Genomic DNA, 23,120 nt, shown 5'->3' with positions numbered 1-23,120 from the left:
CGGCCATCGCTTCCTGGTCTGTGCTGCGGCTTCAGACGTGACGTCTCAAGCCGCAGCTCAGATCAGGAGGTGGCAGCGGGACAGGCGAACTGGACGGCGCGATCCGGGACACGGCGCTGGAACCAGGGAGTTAAGTGACCGGCCATATAATGAAATACACCCCCCCCCCCCCCGGGCATACAATAAAAAATGCTTGGGTACCCCTTTAAAATGCCTCACATGTGCACCCCCATTAGTAAATATAATAACAAAACAAAAAAACTAACACATACTTATATGTATCCTCTATTTACTCCTGTAGGTAGATATATATATATATATATATATATATATTCTCAATATCTATCCTGTATGTACTGCTGTATATACACTCACCGGCCACTTTATTAGGTACACCATTTTAGTAACGGGTTGGACCCCTTTTGCCTTCAGAACTGCCTCAATTCTTTGTGGCATAGATTCAACAAGGTGCTGGAAGCATTCCTCAGAGATTTTGGTCCATATTGACATGATGGCATCACACAGTTGCCGCAGATTTGTCAGCTGCACATCCATGATGCGAATCTCCCGTTCCACCACATCCCAAAGATGCTCTATTGGATTGAGATCTGGTGACTGTGGAGGCCATTTGAGTACAGTGAACTCATTGTCATGTTCAAGAAACCAGTCTGAGATGATTCTAGCTTTATGACATGGCGCATTATCCTGCTGAAAGTAGCCATCAGATGTTGGGTACATTGTGGTCATAAAGGGATGGACATGGTCAGCAACAATACTCAGGTAGGCTGTGGCGTTGCAACGATGCTCAATTGGTACCAAGGGTCCCAAAGAGTGCCAAGAAAATATTCCCCACACCATGACACCACCAGCACCAGCCTGAACCGTTGATACAAGGCAGGATGGATCAATGCTTTCATGTTGTTGACGCCAAATTCTGACCCTACCATCCGAATGTCGCAGCAGAAATCGAGACTCATCAGACCAGGCAACGTTTTTCCAATCTTCTACTGTCCAATTTCGATGAGCTTGTGCAAACTGTAGCCTCAGTTTCCTGTTCTTAGCTGAAAGGAGTGGCACCCGATGTGGTCTTCTGCTGCTGTAGCCCATCTGCCTCAAAGTTGGACGTACTGTGCGTTCAGAGATGCTCTTCTGCCTACCTTGGTTGTAACGGTTGGCTATTTGAGTCACTGTTGCCTTTCTATCAGCTCGAACCAGTCTGCCCATTCTCCTCTGACCTCTGGCATCAACAAGGCATTTCCGCCCACAGAACTGCCGCTCACTGGATGTTTTTTCTTTTTCGGACCATTCTCTGTAAACCCTAGAGATGGTTGTGCGTGAAAATCCCAGTAGATCAGCAGTTTCTGAAATACTCAGACCAGCCCTTCTGGCACCAACAACCATTGGTGTCTAAATGGGTCAGTGTATTGTTTGCGGTAGTGTACTGACACAGCCCCGCGGTCACTACAGTACACTAGCGCAAACTTTTAAACTAGGACCCAACTACAACAGATGCAGGCACTACAACTCCCAGCATATCCTGAGGGCTGCAGACTGTCAGTACATGCTGGGAGTTGTAGTGCCTGCAGCTATTGTAGTTGGGTCCTAGGTGCATTATGCACTGGAGGCATTGTGGCATATAAGAATACATAGATCTGTGGGGGCTCAGTGTAGGGAAGTGTCCCCAGAACATCACTAATAGGGGATAGGGGGAGATGTTTTTGTTCTATCCCCTATTAGTGATGTTCTGGGGTCACTTCCCTACACTGAGCCCCCACAGATCTATGTATTCTTATATGCCACAAAGCATCCAGTGTATAGGACCCAACTACAACAGCTGCAGGCACTACAACTCCCAGCATTACTGACAGTCTGCAGCCCTCAGGATATGCTGGGAGTTGTAGTACAGAATAGACAGATGTATTGCTGGACCTTCAGGGCTGATGGTTCTCACCCACAGATTGCAGCCACCAGGAGACTCTGCACACAGTGATTTATTACAGGGTTGTCCTCTCAGAGACTACAACTCCCAGCATACCCTGAAAGCTGTATAAATGGAGGGATTTGTCACAGATTCAGATGAATCCAGGAAAGAACAGGGTCAGCGTGTCGTGTCTCACTGGTTCTATATTGGTATGCCCCAAGGATCATTTCCTCTGGTGGACCCCAGATACCCCAGTCCGACACTGGACAGAACCGTTCCCAAACTAAGACGTCTCTGGCCTTCCTCCATCACGTCTGTTTGATGAGAACAGCGGGCATCAAGCAGAGCGGCACCAGTGCCCAGCACCCAGTACTGCTGAGTGGTGCCCCCCCCCCCTGTGCTGACAGCTGTCAGTGCAGTCAAGCGCCGCTCAGTAGTACTGGGTGCTGGGGTGCCGGCCTGCCAGTTGTGTCGGGGATACACCATGCATGTAAGCTGCCAGTGGCAGGGTATATACCATGAGGCAGTAACAGTTTATGAGGAGTAGTGAGTGCATGCAATAGGTAGGAAATGTTAAACAAATATAAAGAAAATGATCATATTAATAAAGTGAAGGGGGGAAGCTGGGGCCCTAGAAATTAAAAATAACATAAAATAAGAAATTGTGAACTACACCTCCCAGCATGCCCTGACAGCTATAGACCTTCAGGAACTACTGGGAGTTGTTGTAGGGAGAACTATAACTATATAGTTCACAATCTATGGGGTTGGGTATTACATAATTCTGGGGTATTCATTTTAAATTGATAATAAAAAAAATTGTAGGAAGAACTACAACTCCCATCAGTTCCAAAAGGTCTATAGCTGTCAGGGCATGCTGGGAGTTGTATTTTACAATTTATAGGGTTGGGTGTTACATTTTTTATTCATGTAAAATGAATACCCCGGAACTATGTAAAACCCAACCCCATAGATTGGGAACTACAACTCCCATCATTCCTTGACTGCTATAGATCTTCAGGAACTGCTTAGAATTGTAGCTCCCGTTCCAACAAGAATATATGGTATATGGGGATCTTCAGTAGTGTCTGTGCTGCAGTGACATTTTATCATAACATTTTCCCCATACGGCAAGTGGGCTTGTGTGCTTTGAAATGCCAGGGCCGATTTTCAGTCCCAGTCCGGCCCTGCTCACTACATTAGGCAAGGGGCCCTGATACCCGCTACTACTTTATTCTTCTTATGGGTGGGTTCACACGTACCGACTCGCAGCGGAAATCTCATTGCAAGTTTTGCAGCGAGATTCGCTGGCAGGCCCCTGGGACTACATAAGGGGGGCGGCTACATTACATAAGGGGGGTAACTACATTACATACTCGCAGTGGTCTTTCAGACTGCTGCAAGTATGTAATGTAGCCGCCCTCTTAACCCCATTGCCTGTCTCCTTGCTGCACGGGGTACCGGCGTCCTGCTCTCCGGCCCAGCCAATCAGTGTGTTGCCCAGCCGCAGCAACTGATTGGCTGGGCAGGAGAGCAGGACGCCGGGACCCCATGCAGCAAGGAGACAGAAAATGTATACACAGACAGCGCGGGAGCCGAGCGGCAGCCGAAGGGATTAAGAGGGCAGCTACATTACATACTTCGCTGCGAGTATGTAGTCCCAGGGGCCTGCCAGGACCTTACTTTGTAGCGGATATCGCTGCAAAACTCGCAATGAGATTTCCACTGCAAGTCGGTACGTGTGAACCCACCCTATATCTGTTTGCTACTATTGTTGTTGCCAAGTTTTGCACCAAGTACTTAAAGGAGAACTCCAGGTAGAGGTAAAAAAATTTAAAATAAACCTGCTGCAGAAGCATATAGCATTGCTTACCTGTCTAACACAGTTCTGAAACTACCAGAATTTTTTTTTTCTTCTTCTCATCTCCAGGCATGTATTATGTTCAAGCATCTTTTATCTTTGAAGTTGAGTCCCACAATAAGGACTTTATTATCTTACATGAGTGATACTGTTTACGCCTTATTTTTTGTACAGGTGGAACTGGCAGTGCTCACTCTAATCCACTTTTGTAGCTGCTTCTGTCACTCCTTGCCTGCTCAGGTGTAAATACCCCATTCCACGGAATGATTATCTTTCATAAACTCATTCCAACGACCGCTCGTTAACGATAATCTCTTCAGGGAATTGGTGTAAACGAGCGAACAACAAAGGCGAAATCGTTATATTGTTCGTTCAAAATTGTTTTTAAGCATGTCAAAAAAAAAACGTTAGTCTTTGAAAGATAATTTGCTAATCGGTTCGTAAAATTTGAAATCTTTCAGTCATTCATAGAAAGGTTTAAAAAAAGTAGGTGTGTCATATGGTCATGATGATCCCGGCAATGTTTTAAACAACCATGTAACAACTGCAAAATAATCGTTACACTACATATATTATTCACGTTCCCTACGTGTGTTATGTGTTATTGTTTGCTAAAAAAAATTGTTTAGTGATCAGTTAACGAGCGGTCGTTGGAGCGAGTTTATGAACAATAATTGTTTTGTGGAATAGGGCCTTAAGCTAGGGCTGGTCACAGATGGTGAATCACTCAGGGGATTGGGGGATCCAGCCAAGCCTCCTGTGACATCACGCCCTGCCCCCTGTCTGCATCATCAGCCTGATCTCAGCAAACAAACTCAATGGGAGACAGAGGCATGGAATCTCTGTCTCCTATGCGGGGAGAGCAGACGGAGCAGGAGACAACGTGGTTTTGCACAGAGGCCAGTTTTCTCCACTTTCTGGATTTCTATCAGCTACCAGTGTGGTGGAACCATACAGATATGGTAATACATTATATAGACACATCTATATAACTTTTGTTATGTACTTTTAATAGAAATTTTTTTTTTTCCTATCTGGAGTTCCCCTTTTGCAATGAAGAATCATTCTAGTAAAGTTGAATACTGTTTAAATTGGGACTCTGTCATCTCTGCCGCTGCACCTACACTCTGCACCTCACATCAATTCTACCTATGGTCCGGTTGCCATGTGTCCGGGGGTGGGTATTACCATTCCTGGCCACCATGACAAGTAGCCCCCAAAACACCAGAGCCCACCAGCAGGTTTAACACCAGTCCCAGCAACTAGGGATGAGCAAACCGGCTGAGGTTTGGGTTCGTATGAACCTGAACTATCGGTTTCTTATTCCCGCTGTCTGCCCGCTCCGTGGAGAGGGTGGATACAGCCTGAGGACCGCCTAGAAAACTAAGATACAGGCTATGGCTGTATCCCAGTTTTCCAGGCGGTCCTCAAGGTTGTATCCACCCTCTTCACGGAGCGGGCAGACAGCAGGAATCAGAAGCCAATAGTTCAGGTTCATACAAACCCGAACCTCAGCCAGTTTGCTCATCCCTACCAGCAACCCAGCCATGGCACAATGACTGGCATCTGTAAGGTGCAACACAGCTCCACTGCTGTCAATAATGGCTGTGTTGGGAAATGCAGGGCTGCACAAGCTCTGGTCCCGGGCCAGTAAGATGTTGCTAGTACTGTTACGTGCAGTACAAGCGATATAGAACTTCCCCTTATGTCTATTCCAATGCATATATTAGCAGTAAAATAGCCATTAGAGTTGGGGAACTAGTGTTGCGCAGTAAAGTAGAGCGAGTGGCAATAGACCGTCATCTCTGCTCATCCTTCACTGTGCCGTGGCTGCAGCGCCAATGACACAAGCTTCTTCCCCAATTCTAATGTATTTTATACTGCTAGTATGCATTAGAATAGACAGGCGCAGCATCAGTATCACTAATGCTGCATTTAGCAATGCTAGCGATATGTAGCTGTGTGTGGACGAGGGCTTGTTAAGACCTGCAGTTCCTTACACCGCCATTGGTTGTAGCAGAGGGGCCATGTCTCCCATTACTGCTACCTGTCAATGTATAAAGCTAAAGAAAAAGAAATGACACTTTCTTTAATAAAGTTATATTACAAAGTTATATAACTTTCTATAAGAAATGCAAAAAAATTAAAATTACTTCTATTCACCAGAACACCACTTTAAAGGCAATTTGCCATCTTTGTACAAGGTACAGCTATCTTCCTGTTAGCTACCTGACGGTGTCTGCAGCGCCATACCTAGTACATATATATCTTAGAGGTGAGCGAGAAGTGAAATATTCAAAAGCTCGACATTCGATTGGAACGAACCGCGATGTTCGACTATTCAATCAAATATCGAACCCTATTAAAGTCTATAGGAGAAAAATGCTTGTTTCTTGGAAACCTAAATTGGACCACTTGGAGGTCACCAAGTCCTCATTGGCACCTCAGAAAATGATGCAAACACCTCTGGAATGCAACTGGCCAATAATACATGCCCAAGTAGCAGTATTACACCGCTATGACAGCTTCCTACTAATACACTTCAAACACAATATAACCTATATGTAAAGGGGAATCCATTTAGGACAGCTCAAAAGAGTATGTGAACAGGCTTTACAGACATAAGTCCAACACAAAGCACCAAACACTCAACAAATTCTTGGTGCCTTACAATACAGTTGTGCCCCACTATATGTAGCTGTTGAGATCACTTAGCTCTTCGCACCTCTTGCTATCTTGGACTTTTGGCATGGGAAAACAATAGGTACAGACAGCTAGAGATAAGAGAAATTACAATCACAAAAACTAAATCCTATGCATCAGTGGTCAGCTTGTTTTGTCTAGAAAAAGTAGTTCAGTTCTGTGCTCCAGTTCTTGATCAAAGCACTACTTTTTTTTAAACACAAAACATGTTGGCTGCAAATGCTTGAGATTCAGATTTGTAAATAAGTTAATCTCCAGCTGCAGGTACACCAGTTGGTGTTCAAACAAACTCCTGTATCCAGTATAGATTGTGGAAATTTCCCTTTTACAGTCATTTGTTAGATATTCTGAAGCTGTGGTGCACAGCTCCGCCCCCCCCCCCCCCCCAAAAAAAAAAAAAAAAATTAAAGAAATTAACATTGTAGATCAAAATTTTGAACAAATATAGAACTCTGTAGGCTGGAAACTATTTTGTATGCTTGTCTGCTGTTATCCATTGGGATGATGGGATGAAGATTTCAGCTGTGGAGTGTGCAAAATAGTGAACAGTACAAGATAAGTTATGGAAAAAAATACACCATGATAGTAACTGACAAGTGAATTCAGTAACAACGATTATCTCATGACAATGAGACTTTTCAAGAGTATGATATATTGGGCAGCAAATGGCCAGTTTTTTCTTATGTTGGGAAATAAAGAAAGTTTTTTCTTATGCGAGTAATAAAAATGAGCAAGAATAAGGATGTAAGGGACTGGAAAGACTAAATGACTAGGTCAAACTAAAAAAGTCTTCTTGTTTAGGGAAGAAAGTTGAAATGTTTAGTACTGATGCAAGTGGGTACAGAGGCGATGAATAAGATGACATAGTGTTAGGAACCGGATAGCAGGACAATACAAGACAGTGAGCCCTAAGCTCGGCCCCGCCCACTGTCCTCTACCTACTTGCCACAATCCGCCCTAAGATGGCGGCGAGCAACTGGGCGGCGGTCCCTACACTGGCTAGGTGGGACACAAAGACAAGACAGACAGACAGACAGACAGACAAAACAATAAAGAATGGTCGACAGTCCGGGTCACAACAATCGGGCAGCGCAGTACAAAAACACAATCCAAAAAGCAAGGTCAATAAACAGGCAATATGGTCAGGGGCAGGCAGCAAGCAGGGATAGTCAGAATACAAGGCAAAGTGGACAGAATAAACACAGAGCTAAACAGAGGCAGAAGCAGGCTGAGACAAGCTCAATATCCGGCAGTGAGAGGCAGGCTGGCAGACACTATATAGGAGACCAGAGGTCCAGTGCAGGAGCTGATTGGACCAGACCCCTAATCTCCTCAGAACACCTGGGGCAAGAGCAACCTGACTGGCAGAGAGAACAGTCAATCAGACTAGCTAACCAGCATCATAGTTAACTCCGGAGTGGCCAGGAGTATCTCAGGCAAAGCGGGTGTGGCTGAACAAACACAGAAGGAAATAGAGCAGTGTTCAGACAAGGTTCAGGACACTGCACAAACATACAAAAACACTGAATATCAGCGCCATCTCAGGCGCGCAGCATGAGCCAAGGGGCGCACGGAGTTCGGCACAGGCACATTCATGACACATAGGCTGAATTTACCTAGATTTTTGCAATAACTTTGAGCTTCATTTACATTTTGGCAAAAAGGCTCAGCGCTGGAAATAACTGTGGAGATAAAAATGTATGCCCAGAATTATGATCACTATCCAGTCTAGCTATGGGCTTTATTATTACCCAGTTCTCCTACTGACAGGGCTACTTTAATTATTGATTTTAATTGTTTTTTTTTATTTTAATTGTATAAACAGTGTAGAATGTTCAGCTACACTATTTATGTCACTTGGGGGTTACACAAACAGCTACCACCTCTGGCTGCCAAAAGCATGTCAGAGGGGGCCAGCAGGCCTCGTTCTTGTGATTGGTGCAAGTCCCAGAGTTAGGATGTGCATCTATTAGACATTTATAACATAGCCTTTGGATATGCCATAAATGTCAAGACAGGCATACCTGTTTAAAGGACATAGCGTTTGAAGGCTAGCCTTTTTTGCTAATACTACACAACTGCTTAATTAGCACAAATTGTGGTAGGTGTCCAAATTCACAGTGCATTACCACCACCACTGAATGATTCTACTATGGCAACAAGAACTGGACCATGGAGCAATAGAAGTTGACTGGTCGGATGAATCATATTTTATCTTATATATGTGGACCGATGTACATGTGCGAGCCAGAGGAGGCAGTTTAATGGTCAGAAAATTTCGGGTCCCGGACTATTGTGGATGTTGCTTTGATACTTACCACCTACTCAAACATTGTTCCAGACTAAGTACACCCCTTTATGATAACAATATTCCCTAATGGCAATGACCTGTTTTAGCAAGATAATGCCACACTACAAAAAAAAAAAATTCAGGAATGTTGTACCTGTGCCTCTTATGTTACAAGAAACAAAGCATGCTGAATTCTTCACTGTCTGTTTTCTACACAAAGCCACCAGGAGAAGCACTAGACTGCAGCATGGTCATGTGGACAAGTTGTATAAATTATACATAACAATTACATTTTCACAAATATTTATGTATAATGTATTTATTTTTACTGAACCCAGAATCAGACAGAACTTGATCAGTTCTGCCATTGCAATAGAGGCTCCTATGATGCTTCTGTTGCAATGACAAAACTGGGATCTGGCATTACAGTAAGGGTATGTTCACACCGAGTAAATCAGGTGGAATTCCACAGTGGAGCGAATCCCACCTGTCTTAGTGTGACACTGCTTCTCTAAGGGAGAGCGCCTGCTTCTCCGCTGCTGCTCTCCGCTTAAGGAGCTGACATGTCACTTCTTCGAGAGGAGAGCAGCAGCAGCGGAGGAGTGCGCGCTCTCCCATAGACAGGCTATGGCACAATGAGACAGGCAGAATCCTGCCTGATTTACTCAGTGTAAACATACCCTGAAGGATTTGAAGATGCCGACAGCTGAGAGGAGCTTTTGGCAGCTGCAGGGGAGAGAGGAGATTGGGCAGTGCAAAATTTCACCTGGGTTTAGAGGCATCAATGCATGCACAAATGCCTGATCTACTAAAATAAAATGTTTTAAAAAGCTGTACAGTAAATGGCATAAACCTAAAAAAATACCAATTGCCAGAATTGCGTTTTCTTTTTTTCCCATCATATTCCACAACAAATAGAATAAAAAGTGATGAAAAGGTCCAATCTACACAAACATGGTAAGAAATAAAGACTACAGACTGTGGCACAGAGAAATAACCTTTAGTACAGCTTCATGGACTTAAAATAAAAAAAAATAAAAAAAGTCATAGTGGTCAGAGAATGGCAATTCAATGTTTTTAACTTTCTAAGAGTAGCAAGACTTGATGTAAACAAATTGGCTACCAACAAATACAGATATGTCAATTTTACTGTACAATGCATGGTGTAAAAATTTGTATTTTTTTCACTTTTACATCACAAACCATTTGCAGTGTAATTTGTTGTTCAATTAAGGGTGTCCTTGCAAAGTATATATGGTCTTGCAAAATAAAAGCCTTTATATGACTCTGTAGATAGAAAAATACAAAAATTATGACTTGAAAAGAGGAAAATTTAAAATGCTAAAATTTAAATTTCCAGAGTCCTTAAAGAGGTTGTGTCATGCAGAAAAGAAGGTAAAATCAGAAGTGTATCACATACATATATGTAAAAGAGAACAAATATGCTATTTTTAATAGTAACTTACATCGCTGTACTGTGTTTGTTTTTTGTTATATTAAACTTGACTTTCTGGTTGCCTCCCATAACTAAAACAAAGAGGGCACATGGGGGATTAGTGAATATATCTTTCCGACAATCTAAAATATTTGATATGTTGCTTTCCTGGTGAACATAAGCAAGCAATTCTTACCTCTCTACTTTACCCCGGAGTCCTCCTACGGCATCTTTGAGTCCCTTACTGAATTATCCTGCTTTCACTTCTGAGTGGACAGCCCACTCAGCCAATCACCAGCCACATTGCTTTCCTGTCTCAGTCAGTGATTGGCTGAGCAGGCTCGTTCAGTGGGGGACCCGAAGATGCTGTAGCAGGACTCCGGGGGAGCCCAGAGAAGTAATAATAGCATGTTTGTTGTAATTTCTGCCATGGCAGGAACATATAAAAAATGTAAGAGTACCCTTTATTAGAGCACATTTTAGATTCAAAATATGGCAGCATGTATAGCTATTTTATCTGTCCAGCCACAATGCCAATGCCTTCTCCTGGGCCAGTCACTACACTAGCTGCCTATTTGGCACAGAATACAACTCCCGCTCACCCGCGAAGCTCTCCACAGTGCTGCACCTCCCTACATCTCTTCCTCATCTCTGTCTACTACTTTATCACTGCTTTATGCTTTGCTAATGACTCTGGTAATGCAGTTCTCTGGAATGCATAACCTCTGGAACTCATTCCTAATACACAAAGCTTTAAATGTGCTCTGACAACACATCTTTTCAAGCAGGCCTATTAGATTTCCTAACTTGGTCACCCTCTTCACTCAGATCTTTAAGATCCCCATACATCCTTGAAGTAATTTGTCTGCACCCACCATTCACAGCTGTCAATTTAAGGTGTATGAGGCTCTCCCGGACGACAGCTAACAGGTCAGGTAGGTGGTCATAGGGGTCATGGAAAATTACTACCTGACCCCTTTGTTCAGGCAGAGATAAGCCACAGTCAGAGCTCTCTGGCTGCAGATTACCCCTCCCCTTCCCATAGACAATACAGGAACTCTTGGCCGTGCCAAGTGTTTCTGTGTCTTGGGAGGATGGGTGGCTGGTATGGTATGGCCACCTTTACAGTCATTGATCAGTGACTGGTTCACCGGTCTTCCTTTCTTCTGACCCTCTGCTCTCCTCAACAGTCTGTCAGCCTCTGTATGGATCCCCTAGCAGGCACGATGACGTCATCCCTGAGCCTGCTGGAGGATCTGTCAGCTGGAAAAAGCAGAGAGAGTGATGTGCGAGGCGGGATCCCCGGGAAGGGGTGGTGGTGCTCAGGGTGGCTCCGAGGAGATCAGTGAGGTTTGTAAGGAGGGTTTGTTGGGTGCTGGCTAGTGCCGAAATTCAGCTCAGAGCTCAGTGGGGGGAGGGGGGTTCGGAGGGGGCACCGATGAGTGCGAGGGGCTGAGTGCTGTTGAGCGCACTAATCCTTTCCTTTTAGATTGTAACTTTTGCGAGCATGGGGCCTCTTTATGTTTGACTTGATGGTTACATGTGTATTTCTGAAATGCCTGATTTTGTCAGTGTATGAACCACCAGAATTGTAAAGTGTGAAGTGGCAGGCTCTCTAGTAATCACCCTTTGTGTAAAAGAACTACATTAAGTATGATTAATTTAACATTTATATCCTTTACTTGTGTAGAAAAAATGAATAACACAAAGTTATAAATTGATTATATGCACATTGCACATTGACAAGAAGTATATAGCAGTAAACTTAGTGTTATAAATTGTTAAAAACATGAAAAATAAAAAAATATGAAAAATAAAATATTATATTATTAACGTAGAAAGTCTTGTGGTGAATACTGTATATATAAATATAGATATAATTGTTGTCCGTTGGCGGCTTTGCAGGGCCCTTGCAAGCCGCCAATTGTTTAAATACTGTGCTGGCAGCAGGGATTTCAGCATCTACTGCATATTAAATGGGATGTTGGATAGTTGATCGTTCATTGAAAATTCATTAAAACTTCATTAAATAATTCTCAGTTATTTGTGCTGTTTGTAATACATTAAGTGGAGAAAAAGTATGTTGGTGGAAGTCCTTTTCTCACCAGTCCTGTATTGTACTTGAAGTCTATGGCCGTAGATGCAGAGGATACGTGACATAGGCTGTGGCTTCCTCGCTTGTGTCTGAACACTGATGGATGCTTCCTCCTGCAGTTTGCACAGCGAAGCTTGAGCAGTGGAGGCCAGGTAATTCCACCTCTGTTGGGCGTTCCTCCCATAGATGAGATGTTGGAAATGTTGGTAAATGCTCCAAAAGCCAGGGATTGAGGCTAGGATATATGCTGAGAGTTTAGCGTAGTATAGTAGCACAGTAATGTATTCACCACTAGTTGCAACTGTAATAGACGCGTTTCTGAATAATCCTCTATTTTTTCCTCAGTATTAGGCTGCAGTGAGCCTCCACTGCTCAAGCTTCGCTTTGCAAACTGCAGGAGGGAGCATCCATCAGTATTCAGACACGAGCGGGGAAGCCACAGCCTATCTCACGTATCCTCTGTATCTACGGCCGTAGACTTCAAGAACAATACAGGACTGGTGAGAGGTGGACTTCCACCAACATACTTTTTCTCCACTTAATGTATTACAAACAGCACAAATAACGGAGAATTATTTAACCCCTAGACGACCCTGGACGTAGGGTTACGTCATGGAAGTCTGTACCCAGACGACCCATGACGTAACTCTATGTCCTGGGTGTTTCTCCCGCTATGAAGTGCGCTCCGGAGCGGAGCGCGCTTCATAGCAGGTGGGGGCCGGCTGCAGTGAGCATCCGGGACCTCACCGGTAATGACACGCTGCAGCGATCGTGCTGCCGCGTGTCATTAACCCCTTAAACACCGCGATCGCGGCGCGACCGCGGCGTTCAAGTGTAAGTGACAGGGGGAGTCCCCTGTCACTTACCGATCGGGACCCCCGCAGTGTGACTGCGGGGGTCCCGATCGTTGAAACGGACCGCCGGAGGTCTCTCACCTTCCTCCGTCCGGTCCGATCGGCGATCTGCTCACTGAGCCTGCACAGGCAGGCTCAATGAGCAGATCGCCGATAACACTGATCAATGCTATGCCTATGGCATAGCAATGGTCAGTGTAAAAATCAAACTAGTGTATGTAAAAGTCCCCCAAAGGGACTTCAAATGTGTAAAAAAGAAAAAAGTTTAAAACACTATTACACTACCCCAAAACCCCTCCCCCAATAAAAGTTGAAATCACCCCCCTTTCCCATTATATAAATAAAACATATAAAAATAAATAAATAGATAAACATATAATATACCGTAGCGTGCGTAATTGTCCGATCTATTAAAATATAACAAGCGTCATTGTGATCAGTAAACGACGTACACGAAAAGAGGGGAAAAACTGCGCTGATTACCGATTTTATGTTACATTATATATTTAAAAAAATCAATAAAAAGTGATCAAAACGTCCTATCTTCACAAATATGGTATTAATAAAAACTAGAGATCATGGCGGAAAAAATGACACCCCATACAGCCCCTTGGGGGAAAAAATAAAACCGTTATAAGCGTCACAATAGGCCCATTTTATTAATATTTAATTTCCAAAAAAAAAGGATTTCATAAAAAAAATACATATATAACATTAGAGAATCTGTGTAACCTGCATATGGTTGTGTTCAGACTGACCTATAGAATAATAGTGTCATGTCGCTGTTACCATATAGTGCATTACGTAGACACAGGAACCCCCCAAACGTTACCATATTGCATTCTTTTTTACGATTTCACCTATTTATATCTTCATATATGCTTGCTGACAAGTGGTTGAAAATAAGTGGAGTTTAAAAAAGGAGTTGTTGGTGATTCTGTGGGTTTGGAGTGACTGATATATTGTTGTTTTTGTGCAATTGTGTGGTGTGCATTGCTGCAGTGCATAGATAGCTAGTGCCATAGTTGCTTAGTTAAACAGGTCCAAACAGTTTTTTTTTTCTCTGGTCTGCTCTGCACCTGGGGGTGGGGTTAATTGATCTCAGGTGCTTAAATCAAGGCTCAGCACTCACTGTGTGTGCTTGCTGACAAGTGGTTGAAAATAAGTGGAGTTTAAAAAAGGAGTTGAAAGAAGGAGTTTCAAGTTCTGGTAAGTGCTGAGTCTCTTTCTCTTTCTTTTTCACTGTTTTTGTTGCACTGAGGATGATGGCTAGCAAGATGGAAGGATTCATTCAGTGCGCAGTCTGCCGCATGTACGCACAACTGGAGCAGGTGTTCCAGGGTGAGTACCGCTGTGACAGATGCAAGCATGTTGCCCATCTAGAAGCTCGAGTTAGAGATCTGGAGAAGCATATTGCAACACTGAGGGAACTTGGCCACCTTGAGAGGGAACTTCGGCTCACTGAGCAGGAAGTTAGTGGGTTAGAGATGGAGGGAGGTGATATAGATCAGGAGGCCCAAGTAAGTAGCTGGGTTAATGTAGTTAGAGGGACCAGTAAGGGATCCAAGAAAAGGAAGGCCACTTCTCCTACTATATGCCCAAGCAAAATTGCCAAGTTAGGTGATGATGCAAGGGCATCCGTGTCAGAAATGGCAGCTCTAGTGGAACCTGTTCTCCCTAACAGCCGGGGGAACAGTCCAACTAGTAGTGGAAGGGATGGTATTGTAGGTAGGCCTAGACAGTTAGTGGTTGTAGGGGATTCTATAATCAGGAAGACGGATAGAATAATTTGTCGCCAAGACCGCCTCAACCGAATGGTTTGCTGTCTCCCTGGTGCCAGGGTTCGGCACGTGGTGGAAAGGGTGGATAAATTACTTAGGGGGGCTGGGGATGACCCAGCTGTCGTGGTCCATGTGGGAACCAATGACAGGATACAAGGTAGGTGGTGATCTATTAAAAATAATTTTAGAGAACTAGGTGCTAAGTTGAAGGGAAGGACCTCCAAGGTGGTATTCTCTGGAATACTGCCTGTGCCATGCGCATCACAGGAAAGACAGCGGGAGCTTAGGGAGTTAAATGCATGGCTTAGGTCGTGGTGTAGAGAAGAAGGGTTTGGGTTTTTAGAGCACTGGGCTGACTTTTCATTGGGGTACAATCTGTTTTCCGCAGATAATTTGCACCTTAATGGAAGGGGGTCCGCTGTGCTGGGGGAGAGAATCCTAGAAGGGGTGGAGGGGTTTTTAAACTAGGGATGTGGAGGGAGGACAATGTAGTATGTAATGTAGTGGCAGATAGGTTAGAGAGGGGACAGAACAATGAGGAGGGAGGAGAAGGGTCCTGTGGGGGGAGGATAAGAGCAGTGCATAGGAAGATCCATATGTTGCGGATGAACCGTGAGGATGATTGTAGCCACAGCACAGTAATAAATCCCATTTCTTATAATGAAGCGGTTAAACGTGATGGTAATATAAAGTGTATGGTTACTAATGTCAGAAGTCTAGCCAGCAAGATGGGGGAGCTGGAGGCCTTGGTTCTGGAGGAGTCCATTGATGTGGTTGGTGTGACTGAGACATGGCTGGACTCCTCACATGATTGGGCTGTCAATATTCAGGGATTTACGTTGTTCAGAAGGGACCGGGTGGGCAGAAGGGGAGGAGGAGTATGTCTGTATGTCAGAAATGATATTAAAGTGAGTGTAAAAGATGCAATAGTGGGCGAGGACTGTGATGATGTGGAAGCATTATGGGTAGAACTACAGAAGGAGGTAAAGAGTGAAAAAATTATTCTTGGTGTAATCTATAGACCCCCCAACATTACTGAGGAGGTAGATGGCCAGTTGAATAGACAAATAGAGCGGGCTGCCCGGGAGGGAACAGTAGTGATAATGGGGGACCTCAACTACCCAGATATAGATTGGGGTCACGGTTCAGCTAAAACCACAAAGGGGAGGGAATTTCTTAACCTCCTGCAGGATAATTTTCTGGGCCAGTTTGTGGAGGAGCCAACTAGAAGTGATGCCTTGTTGGATCTGGTTATTTCTAACAACGCTGAGCTGGTTGGGGATGTCACTGTCCATGAACACCTGGGTAATAGTGACCACAATATAGTGACTTTTAGCTTAAAGTGTAGAAAAGAAAAACATGTTGGGAGGGCAAAAACTCTTAATTTTAAAAGGGCCAATTTTCCTGGGTTAAGGGCAGAACTTCAGAGCATAGACTGGGAGCGGCTGTTGTCACATACGGATACAGCTAATAAATGGGAAATCTTCAAATCCACATTAAATAACTGTACTGCCAAATATATTCCTATGGGTAACAAATATAAACGGTTAAAATCCAATCCCACATGGCTTACAACCGAGGTTAGAAGGGCTATAAATGAGAAAAAAGGGGCATTCAAAAAATATAAATCAGAGGGGTCAGCTGTAGCATTTAAACATTACAAAGAAGTCAACAAAACGTGTAAAAATGTAATAAAAGCAGAAAAAATTCACAATGAAAGGCAGGTAGCTATAGAAAGCAAAAGAAACCCCAAAAATTTTTTCAAATATATTAATGCAAAAAAACCAAGGTCAGAGCATGTAGGACCCCTAAATAATGGTGAAGGGGAATTAATAACTGGGGATCAGGAGAAAGCTGAGTTACTTAATGGGTTCTTCAGTTCTGTATATACAAAAGAGGATGGAGCTGCGGTGGGTGGGGCCAGTACTGCTAACACATGTAATGTACTGAACTGGTTTACTATAGATATGGTCCAAGATAAATTAAACAAACTCAATGTAACCAAAGCTCCAGGGCCTGATGGATTGCACCCCAGAGTTCTTAGGGAACTCAATTCTGTAATTTCTCTACCCTTGTATGAAATATTTAGTGATTCTTTGCTTACTGGTATTGTGCCGATGGACTGGCGTAAGGCAAATGTAATGCCGATCTTCAAAAAGGGCTCTCGAACTTCCCCAGGTAACTATAGACCCGCAAGCTTAACGTCCATTGTGGGGAAACTATTTGAGGGGCTTATAAGAGACTACATCCAGGAATATGTAGTGGCTAATAGTATTATAAGTGATAACCAGCATGGTTTTACTAAGGACAGAAGCTGTCAAACCAACCTAATATGTTTCTATGAAGAGGTAAGTAGAAGCCTGGAAGGCGGCGTGGCTGTGGATATCGTGTACCTGGATTTTGCAAAAGCGTTTGACACAGTTCCTCATGGACGTCTGATGGGTAAGTTAAAGTCTATCGGTTTGGAAAATTTAATGTGTAACTGGATTGAAAACTGGCTTAATAATCGTACCCAGAGAGTGGTGGTAAATGATTCCTACTCCCAATGGTCCCCGGTAATAAGTGGTGTACCCCAAGGGTCAGTACTGGGCCCTCTTCTGTTTAACTTGTTTATTAATGATATTGAGAATGGAATTAACAGCAATGTTTCTATCTTTGCAGATGACACCAAGCTTTGTAGTACAGTACAGTCTATGGAGGATGTGCAGATGTTACAGGATGACTTAGACACACTGAGTGTTTGGGCGTCCACTTGGCAAATGAGGTTCAATGTGGATAAATGTAAAGTTATGCACCTGGGTACTAATAACCCACATGCATCATATGTCCTGGGGGGAGTTACTCTGGGAGAGTCGCTGATGGAGAAGGATCTGGGTGTACTTGTAGATAATAGACTACAGAACAGCACACAATGTCAGTCAGCTGCTTCTAAGGCGAGCAGGATATTGTCATGCATTAAAACAGGCATGGACTCACGGGACAGGGATATAATATTACCGCTTTATAAAGCTTTGGTGCGGCCCCATCTGGAGTATGCCGTCCAGTTTTGGAACCCGATTCATAAAAAGGACGTTCTAGAGCTGGAGAGGGTACAAAGACGGGCAACTAAACTAATAAGGGGACTGGAGCATCTTAGTTATGAGGAGAGATTAAAAGAATTACATTTGTTTAGTCTGGAGAAGAGACGTTTAAGGGGAGATATGATTAACTTATTTAAATATATAAATGGCCCCTACAAGAGATATGGGGAAAAGATGTTCCAGGTAAAACCCCCTCAAAGGACAAGAGGGCACTGCCTCCGCCTGGAGAAAAAAAGGTTCAATCTCCGGAGGCGACAAGTCTTCTTTACCATGAGAACTGTGAATCTGTGGAACAGTCTACCACAGGATCTGGTCACAGCAAAAACAGTAGAGGGCTTCAAAACCAGCCTAGACAAGTTCTTAGACCAAAATAATATAAATGCATATGTATAGAACCTATCACCCCTCCCCCTTCCCTGTATTCATCCCCTCCTTGGTTGAACTTGATGGACATGTGTCTTTTTTCAGCCGTATTAACTATGTAACTATGTAATATATTTGGGATTCCACCATACATGTTATGGTAGAATGAAAGACGCCATTACAAAGTACAACTATTCCTGTAACAAACAAGCACTTACATGGCTTGTAGATAGAAAACTGAGAGTGCTAGAGCTCTTAGAAGGGGAGGAGGGAAAAACAAAAACACTAAGATCAAAATTTGCGCGTCCACTGGGTCATTTTGGGCCTGGTCCTCAAAGGGTTAATGAAGTTTTAATGAATTTTCAATGAACGATCAACTATCCAACATCCCATTTAATATGCAGTAGATGCTGAAATCCCTGCTGCCAGCACAGTATTTAAACAATTGGTGGCTTGCAAGGGCCCTGCAAAGCCGCCATCGGACAACAATTATATCTATATTTATATATACAGTATTCACCACAAGACTTTCTACGTTAATATAATATTTTATTTTTCATATTTTTTTTTTTCATGTTTTTAACAATTTATAACATTAAGTTTATTGCTATATACTCCCTGTCAATGTGCAATGTTTATATAATCTATTTATAACTTTGTTTTATTCATTTTTTCTACACAAGTAAAGGATATAAATGTTAAATTAATCATACTTAATGTAGTTTTTTTACACAAAGGGTGATAACTAGAGAGCTTACCACTTCACACGAATTTATCCGGTATACAGGTGCTAACCAAGTAGTGCACTCGTAATATACCCACAATCCCATCTGCATTATCAGGTTGAGTTCTTACCACACCAAAAGCATTGTAAAGTGCTGCAAAATAAGTTGGCACTATATAAACAAAACTATGACTATTATTGTCGCATTATGTATTATCATTATTATTATTGTTTTGTGTGTCTTCTTGTACTGTAAGACCAAAAATGGTATGCTGTTGGTATGTTGTTCATGTTAGAAATATCTTTTAGCATATAGGTTTACTATATGCTATTCAACAATTACTGTAGGTTTACTATTCTTTGTTACAGTATGTCTCCGGCCACCATATTAGTTAATGTTGTGTTTATTCTTTTTGTGGCCAAACATTTCACATGCTAGGAATTGAAGGGAGTGTCTAACTATGTAATACATGGACAGGCCAGGTCTGGCAAACTAAGAGTTGCTCTTAGTTAGCAGTTACCTTCTCTGACAATTAAAGTAGGGTCCCAAGTGGGGTACTCCTTGCAATGATGTCCATATAGATTATATTTTAATAGGAGATAAGGAAGGTCTGTCTCCATGAGACTTTTTCATTTACAAATTACATTGTTGAACAACAGAATTTTCCAACAGTTTTTTAAATATTATATATTAATTCTTTATAGCCCACAGTGCATTATAAAGTAAGCACAAAAAAGATTTGCAGCTCTTAATGCTTTCTAATCTTCCAGGTTTCTTTTGGTTTAACACTTCTCTTAACATCTCAAATAACTAATAAGGTTTTAATTTTGTGGACAATAAAATTGTTCATCTGCTAAATTTTCCCAGATCACTGTATATCTCGCAATCACATTACTACTATAGTACTATTTTACATGAATATTTTATTAATTTTAAAATTCTTTTGTCTCTTATCTGTTTTATAATCCTCTTACCTCCCCCACAGCTCTTTTACAGTTTTATTCATGTATAATAATCCTCTTACAATGAAACATCTTCATATGGAATATGTAAAGGTTCCCAACATCAACATTTTGTAGACCATCTCATGCTGTTGTGAGCATTCTTATGATCTTATGGAGACACAATGTAGCCAGCTGTCATTTGCTATTATTATCAGTAACATCAGTACATTGCATGATCATTTTTATGCCCTGAAGTTTAACCTTTTAAATACTTTTATATGGTCGTTCCAACCAAAGCAGAAAACTTAGATGTGACTTTCCATTTCTTAAATTTAAAAGTATACACTTCAAAATAGACTTCAGTTTCTTCTGAGCAGAGGTAGCAGAGGTTTTGTGTTCTCTGACATGGTAAATATTATTTGTTAAGATCATGAATGCTGATCGAGTTATATATACTATATATACCTTTGGTAAAGCTGATTTGTAGCTAAACATTGCACAGCTATTAGTAAAAGATTGATATGCTTCATGTGTTGCCTCCAAACTTTTCCTTATAGTTCCCAGAAACACAAGTCTAATAAGCTAAGAGACAGATAAAGTAGGTAGCAATCGCTACCCTACATGAAATATTCACTAGACCACAATGCTGCTAGTGGTAGGGATACAGTTATGTTATATAGCTACTAACATGTCCCTGCAATCTGCAATATATTGGACGTATGGTCCCATCGCTGAGATGGCATATGAATAAGCATAGGGCAAATATGAAAAATGTATTTTTTAAGCACGGTTTATATCAGCAGTATGCTTTAAAACACGGAGGTGATTCCACAAAAGTGAAGCTTTTTGTTTTAGAGCAGATCCCTGAAGGAAAACGTGATAGATACAGATCACTAATAAATAGAGAGACATACTGGATTTTCAGATTGTGCACACTAGCTCCAAATGGTCTCAATGAGAATATTGAGAATATTAAATAAAAACTGGTTTACATGTTCAGAATTGGTTACATATATTGGTATAGTCTTATATTGGTTATTTATGTTTGTTGCATTGTAACTTTTATTACTTGTCAACTTGCATTTATTTGGTACTGTCTCTAACCCCTTAACGACTCATGACGAGTATACCCGTGAGCCCCCTCTGCAGCCCGCAGTCCTAGTTGCTATGGGCAGCCGGTGACCGAGTGTTAGCTGGCGCAGCTGGCTAATTAACTATTCAAATACAGCTGTCAAAGCTACATTTAAATAGTCCTTGGCCCTCTGTTCCTGGTGTCTAGTGGGGGATCTCCCCTCCACAATGTGATCGCGGAGGGGAGATCCCTTCTACTGAGCCGGCCGGGGCTCAGTGTCAGAATGACGCTGATCCCAGCTTGGCAATCAGTGTATCTGGTCTGTTGCACACCAGAATAATAGAGCACTGATCTGATGAATCAGTGCTCTATTATATACACAGCATTGATCTCAATGGGAGATCACTGCTGACTATATAGAAGTCCCCCAGGGGACTTTTAATTGCTGTATGTAAAAAATAATGTTTTTTTTATTAATAAAAAAAATCCCCTCCCCTAATAAAAGTTTAAATCACCCCCTTTTCCCATTTTATAAATAAAAATGAATGAAGGAATTAATTAACATATTTAGTATAGCTGCGTGCGGAATAACACAAACTATTAAATTATCACATTCCTGATCTTGCACGATAAACGGTGTAAGCACAAAAACCCGCCAAAGAGATCCAAAGGGATCAAAAAGTCGCATATACGCAAACAAGGTACCATAAGAAAGAACAGATTGTGGGGCAAAAAATGACCCCACACACAGCCCCATAGACCAAACAATAAAAGCGTTATAAGGATGGGAATAGAGCAATTTTAAACACATTTAGTTTTTTTAAAAGGTTTTAGTTTTTAAAAGCCAGCAAATAATATAAAAGTCATGCAAGTTACATATCGTTGTAATTGTACTGACTAGAGAAACATAGATAACATGTCAGTTTTACCATTGGGCGAACTGCGTAAACACGAAACCCCTCAAAATAGAAAGGAATTGCACCTTTTTTTTCCAATTTCACTGCACATATAATTTTTTTTCTGATTTTTTTTATAGAAAAATTAAGTCTGGATTTGCAAAGTATAATTGGTGTCACAAAATATAAGGGCTCATGTGGGTCTGTAGGGGAAAATATGCAAGCGCAGTGGCCTTTTAACCCCTCAAGGACCGGCGTTAAATTGGCCTTAAGGACCGAGGCTAATTTATGAATATGACCTGTGTCACTTTATTCATTGATAACTTGGGAATGCCTTTACCTATCCTGCTGATTCTGAGATTGTTTTCTCGTGACATATTGTACTTTACATTTTTGGTTAATTGGAGTCGATACTTATAACGAATCTTTATGAAGAAAAACAAAATAACATGAAATAGCATTTTTCAAACTTTGAAATTTTTCTGCTTGTACAGAATTATATATTTAATAGCATTAGCAATATGACTACTTTATGTTGGCAGCATTTATTAAACGTTCTTTCCATTTTTTTTAGACAGTAGGAAGCTTAAAATGTTAGCAGCAATTTTCCAGATTTTCACAAAATTCCCAAAATTCCCAGGCTGTATTTGGTCCTCATGTCAGGTCCTCATAGCAACCAAAACCAGGAGTGGATTGAAAACACAGAAAGGATCTGTTCACATAATGTTGTAATTGAGTGGATGGCCGCCATATAACAGTAAATAACTTCCATTATTTCAATACAACAGCTGTTGTTTTAAAATAACAGCACATATTTGCCATTAAATGACGGCCATCCACTCAATTACAACATTATGTGAACAGATCCTTTCTGTGTTTTCAATCCACTCCTTGTTTTGGTTGCTATACAGCCTCAAAAATACAGCCTCAAATATATACGTAGTGTCAACCCAGCCTTAAAATGTATTTGAGGGGACTATATGTTAGAAACCAATGCAAACAAAGCACCCCATTTCAGAAACTGTACCCCCAAACTGTGCATAAGCACATCCAGAAAGTTTTTTAACCCTTTAGGTGAGTCACAGAAATAAAAGCGTGTA

This window comes from Dendropsophus ebraccatus, chromosome 3 (genome assembly GCF_027789765.1).
Source record: "Dendropsophus ebraccatus isolate aDenEbr1 chromosome 3, aDenEbr1.pat, whole genome shotgun sequence".
NCBI lineage: Eukaryota > Metazoa > Chordata > Amphibia > Anura > Hylidae > Dendropsophus > Dendropsophus ebraccatus.
This window is presented reverse-complemented; position numbering follows the sequence as displayed.